We start from the raw sequence: 14,104 nt of genomic DNA on the forward strand, positions 1-14,104 counted from the left end.
GTTTTGCCATTGGATTTTCATAAATGCTGGATCCTCTTCCTGAAGCATCTTCGCTGTTCAGATTTACCTGGATGATACATCACCATCAGTAATGTATTAGATTCCAGGATACTCATTCTACTATACTTTTCATCATCTAAACTGCTTATTATATTAGGTGCACCATTCTGTTCTTGCATTCATGGCACTGATCGCATTCTAAAAGTCAATTCATATGTTTCAATCTCAGACTAGACTGCAGGTACTGTAAAGGTAACCACAGTGTTGTCTACCTTCTCAACCACTGAATTACAAGTGTTCCAAAATAAAAGATACCTCAAAATGTAAAAGAAAAATTGTACCAGATGAAGTTAAGCAGGCAAAGAAAACTTTATTTAAGACTATTGCAAAAGTGGGAAGATATTGACCTTAACTCTGCAGAAATATGAGGTGGAGATCTTGTAACAGATGAGATGAGTTAGTGTAAAATACTAGAAGATGTTAGGTAAGAGGTTGGGTTAAAGTGGTTAGGTTATCCATGTTTGTTAACAGTGCTTATTGTTAACATAGAGCTAAGAGATAGAGGTACCATCTTTCTTGATGATTACATGTCGTAAGAATGGCTCCCAAATCCTGGAGAAATACATTCTTGGGTTGTAAAACTGCCAACAGGTTGGGAGAAGATTTAAACCTCAAAGAGGAAGAAAAATAATTTACAATTTCAAGTTTAAAGTAAAAACTTTAAGAAAAGGTCATCGGGAACAAGTAGAGTCAGGAAGAAACCTGTCTGCAGTTTGTTTAGCCCAGCTGAGTTGAATTGTAAGGCCATCTCAGTCAAGAACTATCTGTTGAATTAATGAATAGTTAACCAGAAAATTAGAATATTCCCCTGTACAGTAAAAGCTCTTGACATGTGGTGATTAAGAACTATTACATGACTTTGTATTTATATGATTTAAATAAAGTGTTGAGCAATACACACAAGAAATTTGGCTTTTTAAATATTCAATCTAGTGGTTCTTATTATGTTTTTGTATTTTTATAATTTCTAGAAAGTAAATTAACATTATTATAATATGGTGATACACAAGTAGAGTTTAATAGTTTAATTGATCATTTTAGTTCTCCATTTACTGAAGCTTCATAGAAATTACTAATGGCATTAAAGTGCATTGTATATAAATGACTCAATATAAACACAGTGGCTTGATAGAGCAGAAATAATTTTATGCCTGTTAACTGAAGTTCTTGCACATTTTAAATAATGTTTAATGTTGCCTGAATTATTGTGTCTATAAAGGACATATATTCAGTCTAATTAAACCTGTATAATTTAGAGAAGGTGGATTTAATTGTAGTGATATTTATATTCCCCAAATTGTCATTGGCTATGGTATCAGTAATTTTTTCAGAGTAGTTTTGCTTATTTATTTACACACTTAGAATACTATGAATAACCTCATATAGAATATTGTACAGTTTCTGAGTTTTTTTCCTTTCCAGCATCACCTTTGCCTCTCCTAGTTCTAGATGTTTCACCATTGTTCATGTTTATGGAAGTTAATCTCAGACCTAAATTTCATTAACAGAACGTAGTCATAGTTGAGTTCCTGCAGTAATAAGTTAATTAGGCAGAAATTTTGCAAATATATGGGAGAAGGAGAAGGGATAAATGTTTTCTACATTTGAAAGGACGCCCATATACAAATCAATATTCTTTAATGTATTGTTTTCTTCCATGACTAACTGGTGGTTTATTTGCATGGATCTTACTGGCACTGTCAAGGGAAACTGAAATATTTGTCTCTTCAATTTTACAGACTCACCAAGAAAGCACAGCCCTGATTTTGTATGAGAAAGACTATCAACAGACCCTAAAACGTGAGTCCTGTCGATCTGTGCTAGTGAATTCTAGGTTATATAACTGGCCTAGTGATATGACCTGAGCTTTAAAATGTACAGTAGAAGTCTTCTTTAAGTCTTACTGTACATTGTAAGAAATGCAGAAAGTGAGAACTGATGCATCTGTTTTGTTGTCCAGTTTAAAATAATTATAGTAATTTATAGATATTTAACTCTGAAGAAGATAATACATTTGTGTTATTCAATGATATCCAGTGTAAAACATACAGTTTTATATAGTTTTAACACTCTAATTTATTTATGATAAGGTATGCACACAAGATCCTTTACAAGTAAACATTTCCATGTTATTTTGTATGTAATTCATTTTAATATTTTCTATAACAAATATTCCATATATTTAGTATTATATTTCTTCACTTTTTTCCCAAATGAAACAAGAACTTTATCCAAAGTGAAAGCTTTGTGTACTTTTCTTCCTTGTTCTGTGACAGATCGGTTTTTCAGCTACTTGCTAATTGTTGGCATCACTTTTCCCTGTTTGGCCTCTGATGAATTGTCTTTGATAACCAGCTGTTTTGCTCTTGATCTTTTCCATGGCTACAACTCTGGGTTATCAGAGCTGCCATTAATAAAAGTGAAAGGTCAAGGAACTCACAGCTTATGAAAGTTAGACAAGACATAAGGCTTGATATGGACTGATGAATTTTCCACTGGCAGATAGTTTGCAGTTTCTCCTATCTGCTGTCACAGTACCTGAAATAATAAGGGGAATTTTTCCCTCCATAATGGATGGTGGGGGCTGTTTGCTTTGTGAGAATCTGCCAAGGTAACATGCCACATGGCTTTATCTTTGAAAGCGAGGGTGAAACAAGCTTGCCTGGCTGCAGATAAGCGACTTAGAAGGAATTCTATTCAGATATACTTGTCACTAATCTAGCTGCAGGTTTTCTGATTCATACATACTGTTCTGTGTGCAATGAAGCCTTAAATCGGTTTCCTCTGGGAGCAGGTTGTATCAGGGGTCGTCAGATCTGTACTGTGGGAAGGTGCATGCCTGAATCATATAGTAGCTTGCTACTGAATGTACAGTTGTTAGAAGACAAGTAACTTGAACATGTATTAGATAATCTCTGGGAAATTTTTGATGGTAAAAAGATTGACAAAAACTGAACTATCTATTAATATACAAGTGTTTGTAACAAATAATTAATCAACCCACCTGCTCTTAGCAGTCATTTATTCTGATAATTAAGTAGTTATAGATATGTTTTCTAATAATAACCTAGCACTCGATGAATGCATTTTTATGTTTTTTATTTATTTAAACAAAAATATGTACTTAAATGCATTACTTTATACTGAAAAAATGCAGAGTTTATTTTTCTAAAGGAAAAGTTTTAGAAAATAAAGATTTTTTCCATTTCCAATATAGTTTTCTATAGTGGAAATTTTATTTTATTATTGTATGTAATTTGAAAGAAAATAATATACTTTGAAGAATGAGACAAATATTGGCTCAAATTTGAAGGCTTATAAAAAAGAAGAGATGTTTATTTCTGTATAAAATTGTGCTGAGGAACTTCAGTATAGATTATTTTATTTCTTTATTTTTGGGTGTGGGATATTTAACAAGTGCAAAAATACCTTCTCTATCTGTTATGTCCATGATGGGTTATGTAAAACTATAACCTTATAGCTTCCTTTGGATTTTAAGTGTGCTCTATTTTGTGTAAAATTAAGCCAATATATGCCAAAGGGGTAGTTAAGTTAAAATAATTAGTTAAATATTTCTAAAGTATTTTTTAGTATGTATGACAGCAGTTTTACCTGTGGATAAATTACCAATAAAAATGGATATGTTTTCTCTACTTTTTAAATTTAAAACTGTTCCTGGTATTCTGTACTTCAATGCAAAAAAACAAAATCACTTTCTTGAGTTACAAAGGGAAAACGCTTCTAACTGGATGAAAATGATTTTGTGCTGTACTTATATGGTATGTCTTTTTTATTTTTCCCAATTGTAATAACATTAATTATTTAGCATAAACTAGAATTTTCTTATTAATGAACTAAAGCACACTTAAGATAATATTATAGGAACTTATTAAATCATTTATGCATAATTCACAATATTTAAATAATATATTCTTCACATTATCCAAATTTTAAATTAGATTATAACTTTAAAACCATCTAATGTCATCTAGTAAACAGAAGTGAGAAATAAATATATTTAATAATATTATCTTAGGTTTTCATAAAACTAAAAAAAATGTATGATTATATTATATTCAAAATATACATAATTAGGCATATTTCTACTCTTTTCTTCCCATTCTAGTTTTTTCCATAGATAATGATAAATATCTAAACTTTGAATTTTCCATATCTTTATAAAAATCTATTATATACATTGCCATGAGGTATTGTCTTTTTTTCTCTCTCTTTTTTTGAAAACCATTTTAAAAGAGACTACATTTATATTATTTTTAAAATAATTCAAACAAAGAGCCATTTTGTTAGAGACATTTAAACAATTTAACAAGTACTTTGTTACTCAAAATATAATGTATTTTTAAACTGTTTCATTATGAATTTCCCTCTAATCTTTGCATGTGGAAGTCCCCATGTTCAGAATCTGCTTAATTACCTACAATGTCACTGCCTCAAAAAGTGTTTTCTAGCTGTCAGATCTAACCATTATCTCTTATGGATTCTTTTTTTTTTAATTTTTTTCTTTTAAAAAAATATTATTGTTGTTCAAGTACAGTTATCTGCTTCTCCCCCCCAATACTCTCCCCCACTCCAGCCATCCCTCCCTCCTTCCCTTGCTTCCACCGCCCCTTGGTTTTGTCCGTATGTCCTTTTTATTTATCCCTGAAAACACTTCATTCTTTCCCCCACATTGGATTCTTTAATCTCATAGCATTGACTATAACTTTAAACATTTTACCTATATTTTATGTATGTGTACATATACAGAGATAGAGAGAAAAAGAGAATTATTTACCTGTTTGTCTTGTATCACTTCTACAAAACTTAAGCACAATATGGGTGTGCCTAGCTTATTACCTGAAATATAATAAAGTCAACAAGATTTGTTGAGTAAATGAAATCAGATAAAAAATGAATAAGAACATAAGAAATCATATATATTAAATGCATAATATTAAATTTTATATAATCATCAACTTAACAAAATAATTATAAATATGCAATATATATATATGTAGAAAAGTCAGCAAGCTTCAAAACTTCAGTAATTTCTTCACTGTATAACTAAAGCCTACCAAAACTTATTGGATAGCAAGTGCTATGGAATACATAACTAGTATTGCCTAAATAATTATAAACTTTTCTGTGAATATCTCTTCAAAAAAACAAAAACAACTATAATTGTTATTTAGTTTACAAGCATTTATTGAAAGTTGACTATGTATAAACTGTGTACAAAAGACTATCAGGGATTTACTCCTGTGAATTGTTTTAACTCTCACCTGGTGAAATCAGTATGGTAAGGAAATTCAATGTGTACTTTAAAAAATACAGTAGAGCTTTAATTGTAAAACAGAAGTTGAAAATGTCAATAATATTTAGCAGAACTAGAGCTCGTTTTCAGATGTTAGAAATAACAACAGCACATTGCTGAGGGTAATTTGACACTGAATTTTAGGAAAGCTGAAGGAACTTTTGGCATAAGAAAAGACATGAAGAAGATGTTTAGCATGAATTAGTTGCTTATTTCAACAGGCCTATCAACTAAATGTAGAAGGATATATTGTCTTTGTCGCCAGTTGCTACAGAAAGAAGTTATGTTTGAAAGTACATTAGGATAATATTGTGGAAGATATAACACTAGTTGAATAATTGGGCTTCCATTGGCATAGAGCACTATTCTCTGAATATATACAATCTCTTCTTGTTTTACAAGCATAATAAATAAAAATGTGGTTTATTAAATAATCATCCATAAAAATCTAGTTACTATAGGAGTTTCTTTTTGTAAGTGCTATAGACATGCATGCATACTTATACATGCATGTACCCCACAAATGTGTGTATAGGTATATGTGTATCATTGAACCTGACTTTATTTTACAAAATAGATTGTAGGAGAATCAGTGTGAATTTGTATGGAAACTAGTAATGACTATGAGACCCCATCCATCATTTTTCAGCTATAAAATGATCATAATATATAGTGAAAAATATATAACTTTGCATTCCTTTCTACTTTGGAGAAAGAAAGAAAAAAAGACTGTGTTTCCAGTTTGAGTCCACTGCCTCATGAATAAAATATTCTCGAGAGTATATGAGTGTTTGCCTGTATCATAGAAAGGTGAGAAGTAAATAACCTGAGTAAATACTACTCATAGTAAAAGAAATACCGCATTATTTTATGGGGAGAATAGACACTACTATTTAGCTTACATTCCAATGTGATTATATTACCTTGCTTTGAGTATGACTCTTATGCCCTTTAATAATTTTAAAAGTACATGTCAAAATCTTCATCATATTAATTGTCTTAATGGGACTAGTGAAGGGTTAATTAATCATGAATACACAGACAGAGAAATGCCAGGAACAATTTCTTGGCAGAAAACCATTGAGTTGAAATGTCACTTTTATCAGTGCATTAGGAATGTGGCAATTGAGGTATAGTTAAGCCCTTTAGAAAATGAGCTCTTAGTCATTTTATTTTCTAACGATATGGAGGAGACAAAGCACTGATTAACTTTCTGAAAACCAATGCATTTTTTAAAATTCTATTTTCTGAATTCCTTTTGTTGACTGGGTATTCTCTGATGACACATTTAAAGCACTGAGAGATGCTCACTGGAGTGATAGGTCATATCAGTTTGTTAAAAACCTTTGTCAAGACTCTAACCTTTGTATATTAATGGAATGTCAAGAATCAGTTTATGCTTTCAGTGTTTCTTTATACCAAAATTATGTATCTTAGGATCAGTTCCACAGAAGGTAAACTAGAGGTTTCTTTTTAAATATTTGGCTGTCATGTGTCCTTCATTTGTTGAATAATTTTAAGTTTCTTACATATACAGTGCATCTATTACAAATATTATTCTCTTCCTCAATAAACCTAAAAACCAAACATTCCTTTTGCCAGGTCAACTAGCAAACTTATCAATTTAAATCAAGCTTGCATCTATTATCAATAGGTACTGTTCTTATTTAGGAAAGACATGGTTAAGTCAGTAACATTAAAAATAGGCGACTTTTCCTTTTGAAAAACTATCCTTGCAATTCTCATCCTTCTCACCATCATTTTAATCTCTAAATATGTTGAATGGACCTGGCTGGCGTAGCTCAGTGGATTGAGCACAGGCTGCGAACCAAAGCATCACAGGTTCAATTCCCAGTCATGGCACATGCCTGGGTTGAAGGCCACGGCCCCCAGCAACCGCACATTGATGTTTCTCTCTCTCTCTCTCTTTCTCCCTCCCTTCCCTCTCTAAAAATAAATAAATAAAATCTTTAAAAAATGTTCTAAAAATAAATATGCTTAATGGATTATGTCAGGCTCTCTTCATTGCCATGCTCTGTTATCCTTGCAGAATTACACACACACACACACAACTATTCTATTTAGCTGGAACAGTCCCTTTCCATCCCTGCCATTCTTTTATTACTTAGTTTTAGTTTTTTAGTGGCCCTGATTATAAGTTTTCTTTTCTGGAAGACTTTCCCTGAACTGCTGAGCCATGGTCTAACTTCTTCCTGTCCATACCCATAATATCTTGAGATTTTCTCTAATAGAACGCCTTTCCGACTATACACAGTCCTCATTTATATATCTCTTATTTTTCTTAAAGATCTTATGTTCAATTGAGAGTATAGCACCTGGAATATAGGAGATGTTTATAACCCTCTGTTAAAGAATGAATATACTTTACACATCTTGCATCTCATTGCAGAAATTTTGATTTTTGTCATTTTTTGTGCTCATAAAGATGATAGTATTTTATAAACACAATAAACATCTAAAAAGTTAAATTGCAGGTAAAGGCGGTAAACTGAACATTTACCCTTAATATGCTCCACTGTCAGACTCTACTAAAAATGACACAAAAGTGTTTTGTTTTCATTTCAAACACACACTTTCAAGTTAGGGAAGATTGAGAGTTGAGAAAAAATCAACAGTATTTTGCAAGATGGGTGATCTCTGAAGTAGAGGTACAAGACAAACACATAAGAAAAATAAACTCTAAGCTGTCAGCAGGGAAAGATGAATAATAATATAATTGACATCACACTGCAGAATTCCCCCAACTTTTAGTTATTGGCAGCACAAAATACCTTTAGTGTTACAGATAAATGATGGGGTAGGGTGGAGGCCAAAAAATAGACAGGTTAAAAGTGAAGAATGTTAATTCTCTAGATATTTATGTTTTGAAAGTAGCCTCCAGTTGTTGGTGGCAATATCTTCATATATCCTAAGCATATTAAGAAGATATTTTATTTTGAAATATTTCTTTATTATCTCAATTTTCTGCCATTTTTGTTTCTATATTTTAAAAATTCAGTGAACTCATGATTCACAAGAAGCTTCAATCAACATTAGGTTTACTCAGCTTTAAGAAACAATACACATCAGGGAAAATTAAGCAGGGATGGAACTAAGGTAGATAAAGTGAGACACTCAAATGCAAAATTTAAGGGCAAAGCAATGAACTCAGTAACCCAAGTAAATTATATTTGAATACAATATTTTAAAAATAAAATTTGTGCATAAATATAATAAAATAATAAATGTTAAAGGTAAGATCCTTTTGCTTCAGATCCAGTATGGCTCAGTACAGAACTGGAGAGTAAATGAGAGCAATTCCCAGGTAGGAAAGCAAAAAGATGAAGACATGTACAGCAGAAAAGAAAAATAAACAAATTGGTGGATTCATCTAGGACTTTCAATATTTGATTTATGGAATTTCAAAAACAGAGAAATAAAATGGATGGGGGAAATTATCAGTAAAATAACTCAAAAATTTTCAAAAACTGAAAAATATAATTTTACTAAGTACACAGTGCAATAAATGAAAACAAACACAAAGCTTGTTATTATAATATTTCAGAAATGTTGATGATTCTTCAAATTTTTTCAAATAAAAGCACTCGTATTCTACCAAATTCAGATGTTTCTTCTGTAGGGCCTCGCTCTGCAAATATCAAGATGTTATATGACCCCAAAGAAAAATGTGTGCTGTGTTAAAAATACTAATGAAGTCAAAAACTTTTGAGAAGAAATTACTTTTGACCAAAAATCTGGCATTTAAGATATCAGTAAACATAAGCATAGATTAATTACCACTTTGAATATTCAAGGCATCAAAGCATTAATTTTCATACATCCTTTCACTGGAACATATTAAAAGACGTCCTTCACCAAAACAAGAAGAAGGATAAAGAAATATATACCTACACAAATAAAAAAAGAATGAGATATTTAAATAATGAGAGGTGACAGCCATCCCCAGGATACTGGTATGGAGAGAAACCAAGATAATAGCTCTGTGCCAGGTAGAGAGCTTGCCAACCTTAAGCATGTCAGAAAACTGTGAGAAATTTCTCCAGAAAGAAGATATTGATAGAATACCTACAGTGTCTTATCAGTTTAAGAGGAGGTTTAGACAGCTAGTAAGAATTTAGGATGGCTGAATGAACTATAAGAAGTTCAAGACAACCCTGGCTGGCATAGCTCAGTGGATTGAACTCAGGCTGTGAACCAAAGTGTCACAAGTTTGATTTCCAGTCAGGGTACATGCCTGGGTTGCAGGCCATGACCCCCAGCAACTGCACATTGATGTTTCTCTCTCTTTCTCTCTTCCTCCTTTCCCTCTCTAAAAATAAATAAATAAATACAATCTCTAAAAAAGAAAAAGAATCCTGGTTAAGAAAAAAAGCTCAAGACAAGTTAGTACCAGGAAAAACCAAGTTGCTTAAAATATGAATATGAATCAACATTGACTATATAACTGTGATATAAATGGCATTTACATGATCAATATGGGGTTTCTATGTAGCCTATATCACAGTAAAATTAAATTAGGAGGAAGATAATATAGGAAGGTTGTACATGTGTGGTTAGGGTAAGAGGAAGCAAAGAGGGTTAAATTCTCTACTGTCCTAGTGAAAAATTTAACTGGAACCATCAATATATGGTGTCTAAAGTTGAACATAAAATAAAACAAGAAGTTGCACTAAGAAAGCAGTTATACAAGTTGAAAATGTTTGCAGGACTAGGGCAAAGAAAAGAGAGGGTGACTGCTATTTTTATAAGTACAACAAAACATGCAAACTATTTCAAAGTCAATGCTCAACAAATGGTGCTGGTTCCTGCTGCAACCTCCACTTACTTTAGTATGCCTTACAAAGTCATACATACAAGTACAAACATGTATGCATACTGACGCATACACATTTATACATATAACTGAGTGTAATTAGAAAATTTCTAGGTATCATTTAATCACTAATACTTATTTTTAGCTGATTATATATAAATATTTATACATATATACATGTATGGAGATGGGCACAGATATATTGATACAGTCAGTGATAAACATGGAAAATAATATACAGATAAATACAATTATGTAATGAATAATGAAAGCAACAATTAAAAACTGTATTGTTAAATATCAACATGTTAGGCACCATTGAATAATGTTAACAACTAGTTTTTATGTGTCTGAATTCTCTTATATGGATTATCCCATTTAATCCTTAGTGTAACTCTGAGAATGTACATGAATATTTTTTCTTATTTTAAGTAAGAAAAATAATTACTTTTATCTTTTGTATTGTTTCTACCCAGATATAAGCATTTCAAAAAATATTATCTGCTCAGTCCCCATCTTATCTTAAATAGTTTCTAACAACAGCATGGAAGATGTGAAATATGTTTTAGAAAAAATATGATACTCAGCAATTGACCTACATGGCAATATTTCAGAGGGTGACTTTAGAAAGACTTTCAAATAAATGGATTTTTTCAAAAGCATATTTCATTGTGTGTGATATGTTGTAGCATAATTATCATTTTAGGCATTGTTATAGCATAATTAGCTTTATCATCTGGGTATACACTGAAAACTGCATCATTTGAATAGTAGAATATGCAGGTATGATTCTCATTTAAAATATGTGTAAATGTGCACACACACACGTACACATGTACATTTTTTGCTATGCTCCAGAAAAATATCAGGAACACTGTTATGTCATAAAATTATACCTAGAAACTTATCTGTAAATCTCCAGAAAGATCTTTAGAAAAAGCCAAGTCCTTTTAGAACTCCCTGAAAATTAAGGCTTCAAATTCAGCTTTACTTTTCTAAATCTTGGCATTTATTACTCATGTCAAATGAATTATTGGATGTGGTGAGCAATAGTGTCTTATGGAATTTTAAGAGTTTTCCTTGGTTCTTAAGTTTCAAAATAGCTGTATGAGTTACTGAGCTAAAAATCAAGAATTTTGAGAAAAGTCGAGGCATCTGCTAGAATAGTCTTCAGCACAATATATGGTTTCCATAAATATATTTTTTATTATTACAGATTTCCCTCATTAAATGAAGAGATGCTATAGGAAATATTCAAACAAACAAACAAGCTTCAAACACTATCCAAAACTCCCACCTGTAGGACCTCCCCATATATGCTGATATGTTGAAGAAAATTTATTTCCTCAGCCCTTCCCACCTCTCCCAACCTTAGCACTGTGCCCTAAAATAATTGATGACTGACAATAACCAAAGGGGAGCCAGGAGTGGATAATGGGGGGAAAGGTGAAGGGTTTTCAGGAACATGTATAAAGGACACATGGATAAAACCAAAGGGGGATAGAATCAAGGGTAGGAAGGGTGGATGGCTGGGGTTGGGGACAGTGGTGCAGAGAAAATGGAGATGGCTGTACTTGAACAAAAATAAAAAAAAATGTGAACAAGGCTTTGAGGCTTCTCTCTAGCTCTTGTTCAGTTGTTTGAAGAAATTAAGAAAGACACAAACAAATGGAAACATATACTGTGTTCATAGATCAGAAGAATTCACATCATCAAAGTGTCCATACTACCCAAAGCAATTTATAGATTTAATGCAATACCTATTAAAGTTCCAATGGCATATTTCACAGACATAGAACAAACACTTCAAAAATGTATATGGAACCATAAATGACCCGAAAGGCTGCAGCAATTTTGAGAAAGAAGAGCAAAGTAGGAGAGATCACAATATCTGATATCAAACTGTACTACAAGGTCACTGTAATCAAAACAGCCTGGTACTGACATAAGAACAGAGAGCCTAGAAATAAACCCAAGTCTCTATGGTCAATTAATATTTGACAAAGGGACAACAATATAAAATGGAGTAAAAATATCCTCTTCAACAAATGGTGTTGGGAGAGCTGGACAGCTACATGCAAAAAAAAAAAAAAAAAAGAAAAGAAAAGAAACTCGAGCACCAACTTATACCATACACAAAAATAAATTCAAGGTGGAAAAAAGATTTAAATATAAGCCATGACACTATTCAAATCCTAGAGGAGAACATAGGCAAGAAAATCTCAGATATTCCACACAGCAATATTTTCACTGATATGTCCCCTAGAGCAAGGGACATAAAGAAAAGAATAAATAAATGGGATCTCATCAAAATAGAAAGCTTCTGCACTGCTAAAGAAAACAGCATTAAAATTAAAAGAAAACCATCTGTATGGGAAAACATATTTGCCAATGATTCTTCAGACAAGAGTTTGATCTCCAAAATATATAAAGAACTCACATGACTCCACTCTAAGAAGAGAAGCAACCCAATTAAAAAATGGGCAAAAGACTTGAACAGACTCTTCTCCAAGGAAGACATAGACATATGAAAAGAAGCTCAGCATCACTAGCCACCAGAGAGATGCAAATTTAAAACACAATGAGATACCACCTCACACTGGTCAGAATGGCCATCATAAAAAAATCAACAAACAAGTGTTGGAGAGGATGTGGAGAAAAGGGAACCTTATTGCACTGTTGGTGGGATTGCAGACTGGTACAACCACTATAGAAAACAGTATGGAATTTCCTGAGAAAACTAAAAATAAAATTGCCTTTTGACCTGGCAATTCTACTGCTAGGATTGTATACTAAGAACCCTGAAACACCAATCCAAAAGAACCTATTCACCCCAATGTTCATAGCACAGTTTACAATAGCCAAATGCTGGAAGCAACCTAAGTGCCCATCAATGAGTGAATAGATAAAAAACCTATGGTACATTTACACAATGGAATTCTATGCAGCAGAAAGAAAGCAGGAGCTCCTACCCTTTGGGGCAGCATTGATGAAACTGGAAAGCATTATGCCAAGGGAAATAAGCTAGTACGTGAAAGGCAAATACCATATGATCTCAAATTTAACAGGAACCTAATCAACAAAATTAACAAGCAAGCAAAATATAACCAAAGACACTCACATAGAGAACAGGCTGACAGTGACCAGAGGGGAGGGAAATATAGGGGGAAAGGGTACAGGGTTTGTAGGAAGTATTATAAAGGACACCCCTGTGTCCCAATAACAAGGGGAGTGGAAGCAGGGGAGGGTTTTGGGGAGGGGTGGAGGAAAAGTGCAGAAAACTTTACTTGAACAACAATAGAAAATGTTAAAAAAATAAATAAACAAAATCATACATTATGTAAAAAAATGTGAAAAAAAGAGTGAAAATACCTGTAATTTCAATAGGTCAGGTGGAGCAGGTAGCAAGTGGGAAACTAGTAGAAAAAGAACTTCACCCTTTACTTGATACAGATTTTCTGATCCTTGCATATACATGGTGACAACATTTCATGTGCAGTCTACAGTGTGGAGCATCCCAAAACCTGAAGGTGACTGTGAAATGTTATGTTTATAGAAGGATAGTAAAGTTATGGTAAAAAGCATGCTTTACATTCTCTTTGTATTAATACTTGCATGATTTTATTTTAGTTTGCTTACATAATGATTATAATCATTATAGTTATATGGTCCTAGTTACTTGATGGGAAATTTTAAGAATGGGAGCCTGAGCCCCCATGCAGTGTTCTGATATATGAGGCAATCATATAAGAAGCTCCCTAACATCGAAATGCAGCTTGTCTAAGTCATCCTCCTTAACTACCTGACTACCTTATTGGTGCTGCTGTTGTTGAAGTGTTGTTGACGGCTCTGTTAGAGTGGCCTTTATTAGTTAAAATATCTTGGCTTTAATTGTT

The 14,104-nt window shown here is 32.5% G+C and overlaps 1 protein-coding gene across 2 annotated transcripts in view; it reads left to right on the plus strand.

The window, feature by feature from the left end:
* MGAT4C (MGAT4 family member C) overlaps nucleotides 1-14,104 on the plus strand; it is a 739,383-nt gene that overhangs the window by 397,788 nt on the left and 327,491 nt on the right. For both annotated transcript variants that reach the window (XM_036018602.1, XM_028533357.2), the window contains one exon: nucleotides 1,800-1,860. The gene's annotated coding sequence lies outside the window, so the exon portion shown is untranslated. The remainder of the gene's footprint in view (nucleotides 1-1,799; nucleotides 1,861-14,104) is intronic.

The sequence above is a fragment of the Phyllostomus discolor genome, chromosome 2, assembly GCF_004126475.2.
Source record: "Phyllostomus discolor isolate MPI-MPIP mPhyDis1 chromosome 2, mPhyDis1.pri.v3, whole genome shotgun sequence".
Lineage (NCBI taxonomy): Eukaryota > Metazoa > Chordata > Mammalia > Chiroptera > Phyllostomidae > Phyllostomus > Phyllostomus discolor.